General features: G+C 41.5%; 1 protein-coding gene across 2 annotated transcripts in view; it reads left to right on the top strand.

Annotated features, from left to right (window-relative positions):
• Positions 1–18053, top strand: part of LOC122556823 (drebrin-like) — a 228033-nt gene that overhangs the window by 44260 nt on the left and 165720 nt on the right. The window lies entirely within an intron of this gene.

The raw sequence follows: 18053 nt of genomic DNA, 5'->3' as shown, positions 1-18053 counted from the left end.
AGTAGAAATCAAAGAGCAGCCAATCTGATTATAATCGAGAATAACTCTGGTGTGTGTGTGTGACTATATGGCTTGTCTTTGTTTCTGCTGAATGCATGTTCAGTAATGCAGTGATAAGAGGCCATGACTGAGAGTATTGAACTCCAATTTCAGCACTGATGTAAAATTAGCATTTTGCTTTTGGTTTAAGTTCATTCGTTACCACTGTTCAGTAATGTGTACGATCCATGTGGTCAATTTTCTGGTTCCATTGTCTTTCCTGTTCAGGATCTGCAGGGAACTGCTAGTGAAATGTGGAAAAGGAAATCCGTTTCCGCTAATGAGAAAAGGCACTTGCTTAAATAAAACTCCATTCATTGCATGATAGTAATTAGGTGTGAGTTATATTGGTACAATAAAGACTGTTACTGAGACCATGAGAAGGATCTCAATGTTAGGCCTTCCTACTTTGAGATTCAAAGCTGTTGCCCTGCCCAAATGACAAGATCGTTGTTGGGCTGTGCTTAATGCACTGTTCAGCAGTAACCGTTTCAAACACTTTTCACCTTTTTGCAACAACCCTGCCCCTGGGTTTTTTTTTGTCTTTATTAGCAATTAATATTAACAATCTTTTTATTATACAATAATACAGTTGTGTAGTCTGGAAGTTTCTATATGTTTCACTATTCTCCTGGAATACATTCTCTTCACACTTGATAGTTGGGTATGTCTCTGGCTTCATGCAGAGCAGACATTTGTATCTCTACATTGGGAATCTACCAGAATAGTCAAAGTTTTTGAAAAGCAAAGAACACATCTCCTTGGTGATGGATTGGAACACTAAAATTTTATTTATGGTTGTGCACCATCCCAAATCTCGTTCTTTGAATGATCTAAATGTAAATTTGGACATTTAGGTGGTGCAGTAACCTCTAATGTCTGCCTAATATTGAGTCGAGTCAGTTGGCTTTTCTTGCTGATGGTCAAATTTGACTAATCTAACATAGAACATTACAGGGCAGTACAGGCCCTTTGGCCCTCGATGTTGCGTTGCCCTGTCATACTAATCTGAAGCCTATTCCATGTACGTCCATATGCCTGTCCAAAGACAACTTAAATGCACTTAAACTTGGTGAATCTACTACTGATGCAGGCAAAGCATTCCATACCCTTACTACTCTCTGAGTAAAGAAACTACCTCTGACATCTGTCTTATACCTATCTGCCCTCTCTTTAAAGTTGAGTCCCGTCGTGTTTGCCGTCCCCATACTTGGAAAAAGACTCTCCCTGTCCACCCTGTCTAACCCTCTGATTATCTTGTATGTCTCTATTAAGTCACCTCTCAACTTTCTTCTCTCTAACGAGAACAGCCTCAAGGCCCTCAGCCTTTTGTCATAAGACATTCCTTCCATACCAAGCAACATCGCAGTAAATCTCCTCTGCAACCTTTCCAAAGCTCCCACATCCTTCTTATAATGCGGTGACCATAACTGTACACAATACTCCAAGTGTGGTCGTACCAGAGCTTTGTACAGCTGCAGCATAACCTCCTGGTTCCGGAACTCAATCCCTCTATTAATAAAGGCCAAAACACTGTATGCCTTCTTAACAACCCTGTCAATCTGGGTAGCAACTTTCAGGGATCTGTGTACATGGACACCGAGATCTCTCTGCTCATCTGCACTCCCAAGAATCTTACCATTAGTCCAGTACTTTGCTTTCCAATTACTCTGTCCAAAATGTATCACCTCACACTTGTCCACATTAAACTCCATTTGCCACCTCTCAGCCCAGCTCTGCAACCCATCTATGTCTCTCTGCAACCTACTACATCCTTTGTCACTATCCACAACTCCACCAACCTTAGTGTCATCTGCAAATTTACTAACCCACCCTTCTAAGCCCTCATCCAGATCACTTATAAAAATGATGAACAGCAGTGGACCCAACACCGACCCTTGCGGTATGCCGCTAGTAACTGGACACCAAGATGAACATGTTCCATCAACTACAACCCTCTGTTTCTTTCAGCAAGCCAATTACTGATCCAAACTGCTATGTCTCCCACAATCCCATTCCTCCGCAATTTGTATAATAGCCTATTGTGGGGAACTTTATTGAACGCCTTGCTGAAATCCATATACACCACATCAACCGGCTTATTCTCATCTACCTATTTGGTCACTTTGTCAAAAAGGTCAATAAGATTCGTTAGGCACGACCTATCCTTCACAAAACCGTGCTGACTGTCCCTGATCAGATTATTCTTTTCCAGATGGTTATAAATCCTATCTCTTATAACCTTTTCCAACACTTTACCAACAATGAAGTGAGACTCACTGGTCTGTAATTACCAGGGTTGTCTCTACTACCCTTTTTGAACAAGGGAACCACATTTGCTATCCTCCAGTCCTCAGGCACTATTCCGGTAGACAATGATGATTTGAAGATCAATGCCAAAGGCTCAGCAATCTCTTCCCTTTCTTCCCAGAGGATCCTAGGATAGATCCCATCCGGTCCAGGGGACTTGTCTATTTTCACAATCTGTAGTATTTCTAATACCTCTTCCTTGTGAACCTCAATCTCTTCTAGTCTAGATACAAGTATCTCTGTATCTTCCTCGCCAACATTTTCATTTTCTATAGTGAACACTGTCAAAAAATATTTATTTAGTGCTTCCCCATCTCCTCTGACTCCACACGCAACTTCCCACTATTATCCTTGATTGGCCCTAATTTAACTCTTGTCATTCTTTTATTCCTGACATACCTATGGAAAGCCTTAGGGTTAACCCTGATCCTATCCGCCAACAACTTCTCATGTCCCCTCTTGGCTCTTCTGAGCTCTCTTTTTAGGTCTTTCCTGACTTCATTGTAACCCTCAAGTGCCCTAACTGAGTTTTCACATTTTGTCCTAACATAAGCCTTCTTCTTCTTCTTGACCAGGGATTCCACTTCCTTAGTAAACCACGGCTCACGCGTTCTATATCTTCCTCCCTACCTGACAGGTACATACTTATCTAGGACACACAGGAGCTTTTCCATGAATAAGCTCCACATTTTTAATGTGCTCATCCCCTGCAGTTTCTTTCCCCATTCTATGCTTCCTAAATCTTTCCTAATTGCATCGTAATTTCCCTTCCCCCGCTGTAACTCTTGCTCGGTGGAGTACACCTATCCCTTTCCATCACTAAAGTAAACCTGACAGAATTGTGATCGCTGTCTCCAAAGTGCTCACCTACTTCCAAATCTAACACCTGGCCAGGCTCGTTACCCAGTACTAAATCTGAAGTGGCTTAGCCCCTTGTAGGCCTGTCTACATACTGTGTCAGGAAGCCCTCCTGCACACACTGGACAAAAACCGACCCATCTATAGTACTCGTACTGTAGTGATCCCAGTCAATATTTGGATAGTTGAAGTCCCCCATGACAATTACCCTGCCTCTCTCACTCCTATCAAGAATCATCTTTGCTATCCTTTCCTCTACATTTCTGGGACTATTTGGAGGCCTATAGAAAACTCCCAGCATGGTGACTTCTCCTTTCCTGTTTCTAACCTCAGTCCATACTACCTCAGTTAACGAGTCCCCAAACATCCTTTCTACAACTGTAATATTGTCCCTGATCAACAATGCCACACCTCCCCCTCTTTTACCATCTTCTCTGTTCTTTCTGAATCTCCAGTACTGTTGCTCATTAATTACAATCTGTTCCTTATGGATTTGCAGCACATACAGTAATTTACTGAATGTTAGCTATAATATAAATCAGTTATACCCTGAGAGGTGTAGAATATCCCATTTAATTCTGCAATTAGGATATAATCATTTTAAACTTTTAGTGAAATCACTTATTATAACCAAGTAGTTTGAATAAAGCATCTCACACTCCTTCAAGTACTACTCTGCAGTGATAGTGCAATCAAATGCATCTCACTCTGAGAGAAAAGCACGTGCCCTCCTCATGTCACCAGCTTATCTGTGAGAGCATGGAGAGGAGATATTTACGCAATGCACAATGGCAGGCTTCTGTCTTGTGTGGAAACAAATGAACATTCCACGCATCTCTTTTTTGCTATTAACCTCTCACTTCCAACTGTGTGTGTTGAAAATTCTGTGCAAAACCCAAGATAAAATTGTGCAGAGGACCATGACATATTGAGCTGATAAGTTTCTCGTAGAATCTATCTTTTCAGGGTGGACTGAAGTGGTAGCAGTGAATGTGTTGGCAGAACGGAGTTCAATTTTCTGGTTCCACCCAGTCTGACATTGAAATCAGTGTATTGCAGTGAAATTACAATGCAAGCTTGCTAATAAGATGAACTTCATTTAGCACACAGGAAAGGAGTTAACTCATCAATAATTACATTGAACTTGCATGCTAACCAGTATTCAGAAGGTACGAGGGAGTGGGGGTGAGTTAGAAGTGTGACCGAGGAGCACATCATCTGGTGGAGTATAAACACAGTACAGAACATAATCCAGCATGAGCTGACCTTAGGTCAACACTCTGCCTTCACTCACTAGAGTTGCAAAGGCTTAACTGCTGTGCTCCCGCGTTCCATCGAGTTTGCTCTATTTCAACTGAATTCCTCTTGATACCGTTTTACACAAGAAGTGAAAAGCTCTTTTAAACCGGGTGTATGCATACACTTTAGTTTCATTTCAAACAACCACACACCATAAGCCTTTGGCTGACTCTCTATACGCTTCTTTTAAAATATAGCTAATTAGTTCACAACACTTGTTTGTCTTATCTTTCTAACTTGTAGATTTTTAACATTTTATTAACAGAATTAGATACAAACTTATAGTAGTGCCTATGGAGTGGATGCCAGTGAGATGCAGCATGGAGGTTGTGCCAGCCTCAGTGGATACCTGATTAACAACCTCCAACTCCACCTCCTGCCTGCTCTCCCCACGCCCCAACCAGCAGCAGCCATCAAGAGTGAAAAACACAGCAATTGGGGTCGAGAAGGATAGAAGCTAATGATTGTGTTGAAGAGAGACCTCTGATCAAGATGAGGGAGGGTGAAGTTTGCAAAAGGCAATGGATTTTGTGCTCCGGTTGGTAGAAAGCAAGTGGCATGTAGACAAAGACCTTTTGATGCTGGTGGCTTCCTGAACACTTTGAGTGCAGACTTGCTGAAACAGTTTCTTCCCTTGAGGAGCTGACAATTCTTGCCCCCATTTGTCAGCTGAATTTTCTGACCACTATCACATGCTTCCAGGAGCTTATTTGAAATCTAGCTTCCTATCACAGTGCAAGAGTGAGATTTTACTGTATTAAAAAGCTCTTCATGGACATATTGGGATGCCTTGAAATACAGCAGCACCTGGCAGAATTTGGTTGCATTCAGTATGTTTCCCTTTTAAAACCCCTCCATTCCGACCTTGCCCATCTGGTGTGTGGTATTCATACTGAGCATGCTGTGTCTGTTTAAGAATTGCATGGACAATTGTTTCTGAAGGTCATAAGCATACCTGCATAGAGTATAAAATAGTATCTCCCATAAAGCTGTGCTTTATATGTCAGGAACTGGGCAATATCTAAAGCAGCATCTATGTTTTCAAGAATGTATTAAACTCTTTTATATTCAAACATGTGATTTTGGCTTTTCTCTTGATTGCTCGGGAAGGTAGGAGGAAGGACCACTCTAGCACAGCTGAGCATTTGGAATAATGAATTTGAATATTTTTGAAACATTAGACTCCTTTGTTAAAATTTATCATGCCTGCTGAAAGGACAAATAGAAGGCAGCAGCCTTCCTATTCACTATCATTCCAATGATCAGTCTTATTCTGTGAAGTTGTTGGGAGGAGTACAAGGGCAAACTGGATGACAGTTTTCACCTGATAGTTGAAAAGGCAGGGCATCAATCACTCAGCTGTGCCTCCTAAGCGCGCACAATATTGATTCATACCTTGTAATGAATTATGATATAAATTATATCTATATTGTGGCCTGTCACATGAAAATGTTCTTTCAATGTTTCAGACAATCAATTAGCTTTTCGAAAGTGCAGTATTGATTATGTAGCAAACTACAACTCGCATTATTGTAGTGCTGAATGAGGGGTATGGCCTGGGTAAATAGCCAAGTCTTTTCCCCAGGGTAGCAGAGCCCAAAACTAGAGGGCATAGGTTTAAGGTGAGAGGGGAAAGATGTAAAAAAGACACCAGAGGATGATGCGTGTGTGGAATGAGCTGTCAGTGGAAGTGGCTTTTGCTCAATGTCAATATTCCTGCTTCTCTGATGCTGCCTGACCTGCTGTGCTTTTCCAGCACCACACTCTTGACTCTGATCTACAGTACTCATGTTCGCCTGCCAGTGGAAGTGGTAGAGGCGGGTACAATTGCAACATTTAAAAGGCATCTGGATGGGTATATGAATAGGAAGGGTTTGGAGGGATATGGGCCACATACTAGCAAATAGAACAAGATTTATTTAGGATGTCTGTTTGGCATGGACGAGTTGGATTTAAGGGCCAGTTTCCGTGCTGTACATCTTCAGCCCAAGAAGTCCACACCAACCCTCAGAATGTGCAAACTCCACACAGACAGTTGCCCAAGGCTGGAATCGAACCCAGGTCCCTGGCACTGTGAGGCAGCAGTGCTAACCACTGAGCCACTATGCCATCTCTTTGGCTCTACTCCCTGGTGCTTGGTAGGATTGATACCTAACAAGGGTTAGCATTGAGACATGGGATATGTTGAGGCACAATACCAAAAGCTGGATTTTAATGGAGCAGCTGTAGGGAGGGAGGGAGAGAGGTAGAGTGTTTCAAAAGGGAATTCTGAAATTTAGGTCCTTGGCCAATGAAGGTATAGCCATCAGGAGGAAAGTGACTATAACACAGACCTCACAGATGAATAACTGGTTAACTTATCTGTTATTGGTCCAAAGAGGGAGATTGCCCCCTGATGGACTCGTCCTCATGTAACTTCTCCCATCATCTTGAACATTCAGATGATCATGAAAACAGGACACAGGGATTGAGTTTAGCTTCCATTGTTAAAGGTGGTTGCCGCTCTCAGAACCAGCTGGTGTCCATATGAATGAAAGAAGCTCGTTTTCCCCCTCCCCCAACAACTTTCCACATGGAAGATTAGCTGAATTCCAGTATATCTCCTCACTAGTCTGCCAGTACAAGGCTTGAGGTGTTCTGTTTGAATTAACCAACCCACCTCTCAGTAAAACAAAAAACCTGAAAGAACTGGAAACCAGAAACAAAAAGAAATTGCTAGGCCTCAACAGGTCTGGCAGCATTTGTGGAGAGAAATCAGCTAACGTCTCTCGTTCAGTGAACCATCTTCAGTGGTTTGTTTTTATTCCACCTAACTCGGTGTTGCAGCACAGAATAAACTGCTATTTATTCAAAAATAATTTTAATTTCAGTGGCCTTTAGTTGGGGACAGTAAGTATGTTTACGTGTGTTCAGTTTATTGTATAATGTTGGATGGAAGGGAAATGGTTTCCTCGCCTTCTGTGCAGGCAGTGTGCTGTATTGCAGAGTGGGCATGAGCACATTTACTGTAGCCATGCTCAAGCAGCTGTGTTGAGAGCCTGTTGATGAACTTTGCAGCCACTATGAGGTATCTTGATTGAATGGATAATAATGTCCTTATAGGAGTCACTAGTCAGTTATCAAATTGATTTTTTTTGTTTTATTCCTCAACTTTACCTGAAAGTCAGCAACGTCGATTGAAGAATGCTCCTGGCTCAGATGGCCAACTCACAACAAAGTTCTACTTGACGCCATGGACTGTATTCACACGCTAAGCTGTAGGGGAAATAACCTAAAAAATAAAATATCACCTTTATAATTCTCAAAGTGCTAGTCATATTTCCAAAGAGTAAATTGTATGTAAAGTAATGATTCCTATTTCTGATCTTTGGGGGAAAGAAATTGCAACAAAAGCTTAAATTTGTTTACATTTCTCTAGATAGTGGGAGCAGGAGATCACTCCATCGTTTTGGCATGAGGAATATCATTAAAACAGTGTAAATTTATGTACAGGTTATCATTATTCAAACTTGCAAACTGCGGTCATGCACGTTATTAATGTTCTGTGTTGGATATTTATTTACATTTTTATAACTGTTTGAGGACAAGAACTCCTGCCAACACTGAAGTCTCCTATTTATTAAACATTTTTGTGTGGAGGTAGATTTGTAATTGGCTTTTTAAAATTTATTTCTATGTTTAGAAGCTTTCATTAATGTTTCACTGTAATGCTGCACTCCATGCCAGACACTGCTTAACACTGTCAATCCATGTTTTAAAAACAAAAGATTTGCATTCAGTTTTTCTAACTGTATATTATAAATAAAATATTACATTTGGATACATGGAGAACCAGATCAAACTGTCAATGGGAAACAATTAATCTAGATTTGTAATTTCAGAGTGATATTCTTGCTCATTAGTTTTGATGGTATAGAGAGAAATGTCGAAATTCCAAGTTCACCAAGAGTCATACAGTCATTGAGATGTACAGCATGGAAACAGACCATTTGGTCCAACTCATCCATGCTGACCAGATATCCTATCCTAATCTAGTCCCATTTGGAAGCACCTGGCCCATATCCCTCTAAACCCTTCCTATTCATATACCCATAGGGATGCCTTTTAAATGCTGTAACTGAACCAGCCTCCACCACTTGCTCTGGCAGCTCATTCCATACACTCACCACGTTCTGTGTGAAAAAGTTGTCCCTTAGGTCCCTTATACATCTTTCCTCTCACCCTAAACCTATGCCCTCTAGTTCTGGACTTCCCAACCCCAGAGAAAAGACTGTCTATTTACCCTATCCATGCCCCTCGTGATTTTATAAACTTCTATAAGGTCACCCCTCAGCCTCCGACGCTTCAAGGAAAACAGCCCCAGCCTGTTCAGCCTCTCCCTATAGCTCAAATCCTCCAACCCTAGCAACATCCAAATCTTTTCTCAACCCTTTCAAGTTCCACAACATCCTTCCGATAGGAAGGTGACCAGAATTGCACACAATATTCCAAAAGTGGTATAACCAATGTCCTGTACAGCCGCAACATGACCTCCCAACTCCTGTACTCAATACTCTGACCAATAAAGGAAAGCATACTAAATGCCTTCTTCACTATCCTGTCTACCTGCAACACTTTCAAGGAGCTATGAACCTGCATTCCAAGGTCTCTTTGTTCAGCAACATTCCCCAGGACCTTCCCATTAAGTGAATACGTCCTGCTCTGATTTGCTTTTCCAAAATGCAGCACCTCGCATTTATCTAAATTAAACTCCTTCTTCCACTCCTCAGCCCATTGGCCCATCTGATCAAGATCCCATTGTGCTCTGAGGAAACCTCCATGTCCACTACACCTCCAATTTTGGAGTCATTTGTAAACTTACTAGCTATACCTCTATATCTCTTATGTTCCAAATCGTTTATATAAATGATGAAAAATAGTGGACCCAGCATCGATCCTTATGGCACTCCACCGGTCACAGGCCTCCAGTCTGAAAAACAACCCTCCTCCACCACCCTCTATTTTCTACCTTTTGAACCAGTTCTGTATCCAAATGGCTAGTTTGCCCTGTTTTCCATGAGATCTAACTTTGCTAATCAGTCTCCCATGGGGAACCTTGTCGAATGCCTTACTGAAGTCCATATAGGTCACATCCACCACTCTGCCCTCATCAATCCTCTTCTTCTAAAAGCTCAATCAAGTTCATGAGACATTATTTCCCATGCATAAAGCCACATTGACTATCCCTAAGCAGTCCTTGCCTTTCCAAATACATGTAAATCCTGTTCCTCAGGATTCCCTCCAACAACTTGCCCACCACCGACGTCAGGCTCACTGGTCTGTAGTTCCCTGGCTCGTCCTTACCACCCTTCTTAAACAGTGGTACCATGTTAACCAACCTCCAGTCTTCCAGCACCTCACCTGTGATTATCGATGATACAAATGTCTCAGCAAGAGGCCCAGCAATCACTTCTCTAGCTTCCCACAGAGTTCTCGGGCACACCTGATCAGGTCCTGGAGTTTTATCCACTCTTCTGCATTTCAAGACATCCAGTATTCCTCTGTAATATGGACATTTTTCAAGATGTCATCATCTTTTTACCCCCATTCTATATCTTCCATGTCCTTCTCCACAGTATACACTCGGTTAGTATCTCCCCCATCTCTAGCGGCTCCACACATAGGCTGCCTTGCTGAACTTTTGAGGGGCCCTATTCTCTCCTTATCATTTTGTCCTTTTAATGTATTTATAAAATCCCTTTTGGATTCTCCTTAACCCTATTTTCTAAAGCTATCTCATGTCCCCTTTTTTGCCCTCCTGATTTCCCTCTTGAGTGTACTCCTACTGCTTTTTATACTCACTCGATCTATCCTGTCTATACCTCACATACGCTTCTTTCATTTTCTCAACCAAACCCTCAGTTTCTTTAGTCATCCAACATTCCCTTAACTCCCAGCCTTTCCTTTCACCCTGACAGGAATATACTTTCTCCGGATTCTCATTATCTAATAACTGAAGGCTTCCCATTTTCCAGCCATCCCTTTACCTGCGAACATCTGCCCCCAATCAGCTTTTGAAAGTTCTTGCCCAATACCGTCAAAATTGACCTTTCTCCAATTTAGAACTTCAACTTTTAGATCTGGTCTATCCTTTTCCAACACTATTTTAAAACAAATAGAATTATGGTCGCTGGCCCCAAAGTGCTCCCCCACTGACACCTCAGTCCTGCCTTATTTCCCAAGAGTAGGTCACGTTTTGCACCTTCTCTCGTAGGTACATCCACATGCTGAATTAGAAAATTTTCTAGTACACACTTAACAAATTCCTCTCCATCTAAACCCTTAACACTATGGCAGTCCCAGTCGATGTTTGGAAAGTTAAAATCCCCTCCATAACCACCTTATTATTCTTACAGATAGCTGAGATCTCCTTACAAATTTGTTTCTCAATTTCCCTCTGACTATTAGGGGGTCTATGATACAATCCCAATCAAGTGACCATCCCTTTCTTATTTCTCAGTTCCACCCAAATAACGTCCCTGGATGTATTTGCGGGAATATCCTCCCTCAGCACAGCTGTAATGCTATCCCTTATCAAAAATGCCACTCCCCCTCCTCTCTTGAATCCCTTTCTGCCCTTCCTATAGCATTAGTATCCTGGAACATTAAGCTGCCAGTCCTGCCCCATCCCTGAGCCATGTTTCTGTAATTGCTGTGATATCCCAATCCCATGTTCCTAACCATGCCGGTTCATCTGCCTTCTCTGTTAGGTCTCTTGCATTGAAGTAAATGCAGTTTAATTCATCAGTCCTACCTTGTTCTCTGCTTTGTTCCTGCCTGTCCTGACTTTGTTTGTTTGTTTGTTTGTTTGTTTGTTTGTTTGTTTGTTTGTTTGTCTCGCTCCTTTGCCCAACTGTATCAGTCTCAGATTGATCTCTTTCCTTACTATTTCTCTGCTACCCCTCCCCCCTCACACACACACACACACACACACATCACTAGTCTAAATCCTCCTGAGCAGCTCGAGCAGATTTCCCTGCCAGTATATTAGTCCCCTTCCAATTCAGGTGCAATCCGTCCTTCTTGTACAGGTCACATCTACTCCAGAAGAGATTCGAAAATGTGAACCCTTCTCCCATGCACTAGCTCCTCAGCAACACATACATCTGCTGTATCTTCCTATTCTACCCTCACTAGCTCAGCACCAGGAGTAATCCATATATTACTACCCTTGAGGACCTTCTTGTTAAATTCCTACCTAACTTTTTCTGTGGTGTCCCTTCAGAATCACATCCTTTTCCCTTCTTACATCATTAGATCCAATGTGCATAATGACCTCCTGCTGTCCCTCTCCCCTTTGAGAACAATCTGCACCCTCTCTGAGACATCTTCAATTGTGGCATCAGGAAGGCAATACACCATTCTGATTTTTCACTGTTGGCCGCAGAAATGTCTGTCCATGCCTTGGATTAGAGTGTCCCCTATCACAATTGATCGCTTATAATCCGATGTACCCCTCATTACATTTAGAGCCAGTCTTGATACCAGAAACTTGGCTGCTCATGCAATATTTCCCTGAGAGTCAATTGTCTCCTACATTTTCCAAAATAGCATACTGTTTGAAATGGGGATAGCCACAGAAAACTCCTGTTCTTCCTGCCTACCTCTCTTACCTTTCCTGGAGTTAACCCATCTTCCTGACTGTGTATCTGCAGCTTTTCTCCCTTCCTATAACTGCCATCCATCACATCCCCGGCTCCTGTAAATTCCTTATTGCTTCCAACTACTAATCCATGCAATATGATAGGATTCACAATCAAAGACACTTCCTGCAGACATAATACTCAGTAACATGGAAACTGCCCCTAAACTCCCACATCTGACAGGAAGAGTGGATCACTCTACTAAAGGCCATCTTTGCTCCTTCATTATCTATAGACCCAGAAAATAGCATCATCTTTTTGCTCTAAAAAACTGTGCTCCCGGCTAACTTAGTAGTTGGAGTTTATATTTTTAAACTTTAATCAAGAGACAGATCTCAATAAAACCTATAATCAAGAAAGAACCCATTCTACTCCGTTGTAGGCATACAGCAATGTTACACTTAAAAACTATGCATTTATCTTAAAAACTATGCTCTCCCACACCGGTTCCTCCAAGGTCAGCTGTGAATTTTGCTGTTTGTTAATTTTTCCTAGACTCACTCTGATATCCAGAGATGAATGAACTCAAACAGCAAAGACAGTAACTGTGCAGATTCACTACTGTAGCAGTTAGCAGTTTAGGTTTCTTTCTCTTTCTCTCCCTCATTGACCATGTGCTTGCTGCTTTTTCTTTCTTCCTCCTTAAGGTGCTGTTGCTTTGATTTTGTTTTGCCCCAAACTTCCAAAACAATGCAACAGCTTATAAAACAGTAATGGCTGCTCCTGGAATTTGAGGAAATCATCTTCAACACCTAAAATACCTCAAAAAAGGAGCAGCTCTTACAGCCACAATTTTTTCCGATCCTCCATCTTGAATTACCCAGAATCCTTTTTTCAATTGAGATAAGAGACCTTCTGGTTCACTGTCATTTATAAAAGGAAATTGGTAATCCTTGCCCGTTCTGGCTTACATGTGAAACCAAACCCATAGCAATATAGGTCTCTGAGCAATTTGCAATGAATAATAAATGCTGACCTATCTGGCAATGCCCACTTGCCATGAATGGTGTGTGTTTTCGGGGAAGCAGGGTGGAGGAAAGAGTCTAAATAAGTGAATGAACTCCTTTATGTTTTTCAGTTTTAATTGTTTTTATTAAATATAAATCTTAAGTATTTCTGAAAAAGATGAGCTTTGACAATGTTTCATCTGACATTCATCGCGACAATTTGCAAGAATAGCAATTCGAGGGGAAGCCAGTATTTATACTGTAGGAGAAGAAAGTGCTAATTGGTTGGCAAGTGCATTCTTGGTAAGAGCTTTCCATTGAAAATGCACCAATTAATGATTGACAATTAACTGCCACTGTCAGGCTTTATTTAAATATTCTTTCAGTCTTCAAAGAACAGAATTCTGTTATATTTATTTATGTGGCTTTCAGTGCATGCAAATGTGCTACACTGGGAGCCCAACTGGCAATACTAAATTGGTCATCAATATGGTTCGAGCACTCAGTATTATCTAGCAAATGATATCCAATTGTAGAATTGCATCTAATACTATGAAGTTTGCAGGTGCAGGCTGATTGACTTGTATGTCAGTAATTTACTTGTTGCAAACAGTTGGAAAATGCTGTTTGGTGCAATCCTCCAGTCTTTGGGATATGCAATACTCTGTTCTTCACAGACAGAATATTTCCATGCACTGTGCCTGTTTCACGTTTAAAAGGGGTGATAACAATTCACCAATTCATTTCTCAGGGCAATTCTCTGGTTTAAAATTTAAAATTTGTCAAAAGCTTCAAGAGACTATCTCTTTCTTCAATAATACTCAGTAAAGTGATGGAAGGGGGACATCAACAGTGCTATCAAGCAGCACCTGCTCAGCAATAACCTGTTCAGTGATGCCCAGTTTAGGTTCCACCAGGGCCACTAAGCCCCTGACCTCATTTCAGCCTTGGTTCAAACATGGACAAAAGAACTAAACATCAGAGGTAAGAGTTGACAGCCCTTGACATCAAAGCTGCATTCAACCTTTTGTGGCATCAAGGAGCCCTAGCAAAACTGGAATCAATGGGTATGGGAAAGGGGGCAAACTCACTGCTGGTTTGTTCATACCTAGCACATAGATGGTCGTGGTTGTTGGGGGTCAGTCATCTCAACTCCAGGATGCCTCTGCAGGAGTTCCTTGGGATAGTATCCTAGGTCCAAATATCTTTTAGCTGTTTCAAAGAACAAAGAAAATTTACAACCCAGCGACAGGCCCTTCGGCCCTCCAAGCCTGAGCTGATTCAAATCCACTGTCTAAACCTGTCGCTCAATTCCTAAACATCTGTATCCCTCTGCTCCCCACCTACTCATGCATCCGTCCAGATGCACCTTAAATGAATCTATCTCTGCTGGCAATGCGTTCCAGGCGCCTACCACCCTCTATGTGAAGTACTTGCCACGTGTATCCTCCTTAAACCTTTCACCTCTCATTTTAAAAGCGTCACCTCTCGTTATTGAATCCTTCACCCCTAGGAAAAAGTTTATCTCTATCCACCCTGTCTATACCCTTCATGATTTTGTACCTCAATCAGTTTCCTCCCTCAATCTTCTTTTTTCTAATGAAAACAATCCGAACCTGATAACCTTCTCTCCATTATAAGATCAGAAGTGGGAACGTGTGTAATCATCAGTGAAATGGTCAGTACCATTCACGATTCCTCAGCTATTAAAGCAGTCCGTGGTCAAATGCAACAAGATCTGGGCAATATTCAGGCTTGAGATGACAAATGGCAAGTAACATTCGCGCCACACAAATGCCAGACAATGGTCATCTCAAATAAGTGGCCATGTTACCACTGCCCTTTGACATTCAAATGTGTCTCCATCACTAAATCCTCCACAACCAACATCCTGGGGGTTATCATTGACTAGAAACTGAAGACTATAAGCCTAGCAGCTATAAGAGCAGTTCAAGTTAGGAATACTGTTACGAGTAACTCCCCAAAGCTTGTCCACCATCTGCAAAGGAACAAGTCAGAAATACCACATCCATAAGTATCCACTCTGTCCACCACTGACACTCAGTAGCAACAGTGTATACGATTTACAAGGTTCACTGTAGAAATTCACTAAAGATCCTCAGACAGCACCTTCCAAACCCACAAGCACTCCCATCTACGAGGACAAGGGCAGCAGATACATGGGAACACCACTAAGTTCCTCTCCAACCCACTCGCCATCGTGATTTGGAAATATATCACCATTCCTTCAGTGTCGCTGGGTCAAAATCATGGAATACCTTCACTAGTGTCATTGTGGGTAAACCCACAGCAGGTGGGCTGCAGTGGTTCATGGAGGCAGCTCACCCCCACCTTCTCAAGGGACAGGCAATAAATGCTGGGCCCAGCCAGCAACACCCACACCCCACAAATGAATTTTTTTAAAAATCTGTACTATCAAACATTATATAAATGCTATTTTTAATTATTTTCTGTTTTTTTTTGTTGAAGCTTATGAAATGAGGTGTGAATGTTTAGTCACTTAGCAAATAGAAAATTAATTTTAGTTCAGGAGATTCAAACTTTGCTTTTGGTGATGTTGTGTGAATAACACAGAAGCCTGATTGTGAGATACTGAAAGAAAGAAAGCAAAGTGGGCTTCACTTGAACATACATTGAGCAACGTTGCAGATTAGTTCCTAATCCATACTGCCAATCTAGAGCACCTTATTATGTTCGGAGAAGACTTAAATAGATTGTAGAAATATTAAGTAGAATTGTATACAAACCTCCAGCAGAAAGTGAGAATGCAGATGAGTGAATTACAATGAGTTTAGTCTGTACCACAGAAAATAATTTTCTTCTGGCTCTCTCACTGTCTCTGTCTATCCTATCCATGCCCTCATGATTTTATAAGCCTCTATAAGGCCACCCCTCAGCATCCACTCCAGGGAAAACAGCCCCAGCCTATTCAGCCTCTCCCTATAGCTCAAATCCTCCAACCCTGGCAACATCCTTGTAAATCTTTTCTGAACCCTTTCAAGTTTCACAACATCCTTCAATAGAAGGTCGACCAGAATTATATGCAATGTTCCAAAAGTGGACTAACCAATGTCCTGTACAGCCGTAACATGACTTCCCAACTCCTGTCCTCAATGCTCTGACCAATAAAGGAATAGTAGAGTTTCCTAGTTGTATTGCCTAAGAAAATTGCCATAATCTCGAGGATGTAAAACTTGCTACTTTCAGAAGTTTTGGTTTGTCCTCCTAACAGCTGCCCTTTTTCTTCTCTTAAGTGATTTGTGGCAATCAGCAAATGCCGAGCCACTAACATTGGCCATCATCATCATATGTGAACAAGCTCACTTAGGGGTCATCAGGAATCATACAGAAGACAATCAGAGCCTACTTATTGATATAAAGGTTAAACCTATTTATTGTATACAGTTTGGGACTACAAAACAATGGAGGAGTACAAAACCAAAAGTTGCAATATAGATTCACAAAGATATTACCCTGGATGAGTAATTGTGTTATGAAGAGGCATTTGAAATGAAGCCTTTTATATTGAATTTGAGTAGTTTAAGGGGGGCCTTCTTTAAGATTCTTAATTGTTAAGATGATAGGCTTTTTCTGGCAGTTGATGACATTTATGCAAGATGACACCAATCTAATGTTATCACAAAATTGGTGGTGCTGGCATGATACTTGGAGTCTGTGTTGCTATGGCAATACGTGCACTGGGACTTATCCATAGCTCCATGCTACAATGTTCTTTCCATCACCATGAATCTCTCTTACCATATGCCATCAGTGTGCCAGAGGACTGGATATAGAACTTTGCCTGGTTGGCCACATTATTGTCACCTTTCTTGGCCATCAAGCCTTGCAGGGGGACTTGAAGCTGGAGCTTCTGGTTCAGAGGTAGTGACACTACCCATTCTGCCATAAGACCTCCATAGAAACAGTTAAAGGACGATAGAAAACGGATTTAGAATGTAGAATTTGCTGTTGCAGAAGAACGTAGCAATTATTTTGAGGGAATTAGATAATTTCTGGAAACAGAAGAATAAAAATAATAAATGTGTGAGTGATGTTTGTGGAGAAAAGTGCTGGTGCAGTTTTAAAGAGCTGTGTGCCCTGTTAGTGTGCAATGCGGTCGGTCTAGTCAATCAGTTGCTGCTGTGAACAAGTACAACAGTTCTGACCTGGAGATAATTTAGTTTCTCAATGGAATTGACAGATTCTGGTGGAAGTGACTATGTGCCAGTATCATTGCTGGCACAAAACTTGTGCTTATGCCAGCCCTTTGCTGATTAAATTGTTATATAACTTATTTTAATGACATAAATCCTGCTATTGGTGCCATGTCTTCAGCTTTGGTGAATATCAGTTTCATGCAAATTAAATTGATTTTTGCGTGAGTGCACCCACTTGCTATATATAATAATGTGATCCGTTGTCATGGTGGTTATCTTTTGAGTTAAAAATAAATCTGCCACCATCCCATTAAAACTAATGAATGAGAGAATATTCTTTTTTCCAGAAGATCATTCATGTCGCTCCTATAAGCTAGTGCATACTGCAGTGGTGAGACATTATGGAAACAGTCTGTTTTACAGATAGTCACGGGCAGCCATACCCTCATTGTCTGCCATCAGTGGTCGTTGAGGAGTGCAGTAGCTATGAGCAAGCCTCCACCCCTCCACTCCTCAAGACTTGAAGTTCTTTAGTAGGTCCCTTGGTTGCCGATATTTATTTCTTTTACTGATACTGCTGGATTGAAAGCTGTTTCTCTGTAGAATGTGGAAGTGTTTTTGGATTGAGTGTTTTATGGTGAAGAATTCTCTGGTGGTCTTATTAACACAGTAGCTCCTGTCACTCGCTGACTCAAACGTCCCCTGTATTGGGCAGTAGCTGTCATTCAACTTCTGTTCCA

This window comes from Chiloscyllium plagiosum, unplaced genomic scaffold (assembly GCF_037043375.1).
Source record: "Chiloscyllium plagiosum isolate Xiang-an unplaced genomic scaffold, Cpla_swu_hap1 HiC_scaffold_16, whole genome shotgun sequence".
NCBI classification, from domain to species: domain Eukaryota; kingdom Metazoa; phylum Chordata; class Chondrichthyes; order Orectolobiformes; family Hemiscylliidae; genus Chiloscyllium; species Chiloscyllium plagiosum.
The sequence above is the reverse complement of the archived record's forward strand: the minus strand, read 5'-3'. Positions and strand labels throughout refer to the sequence as shown.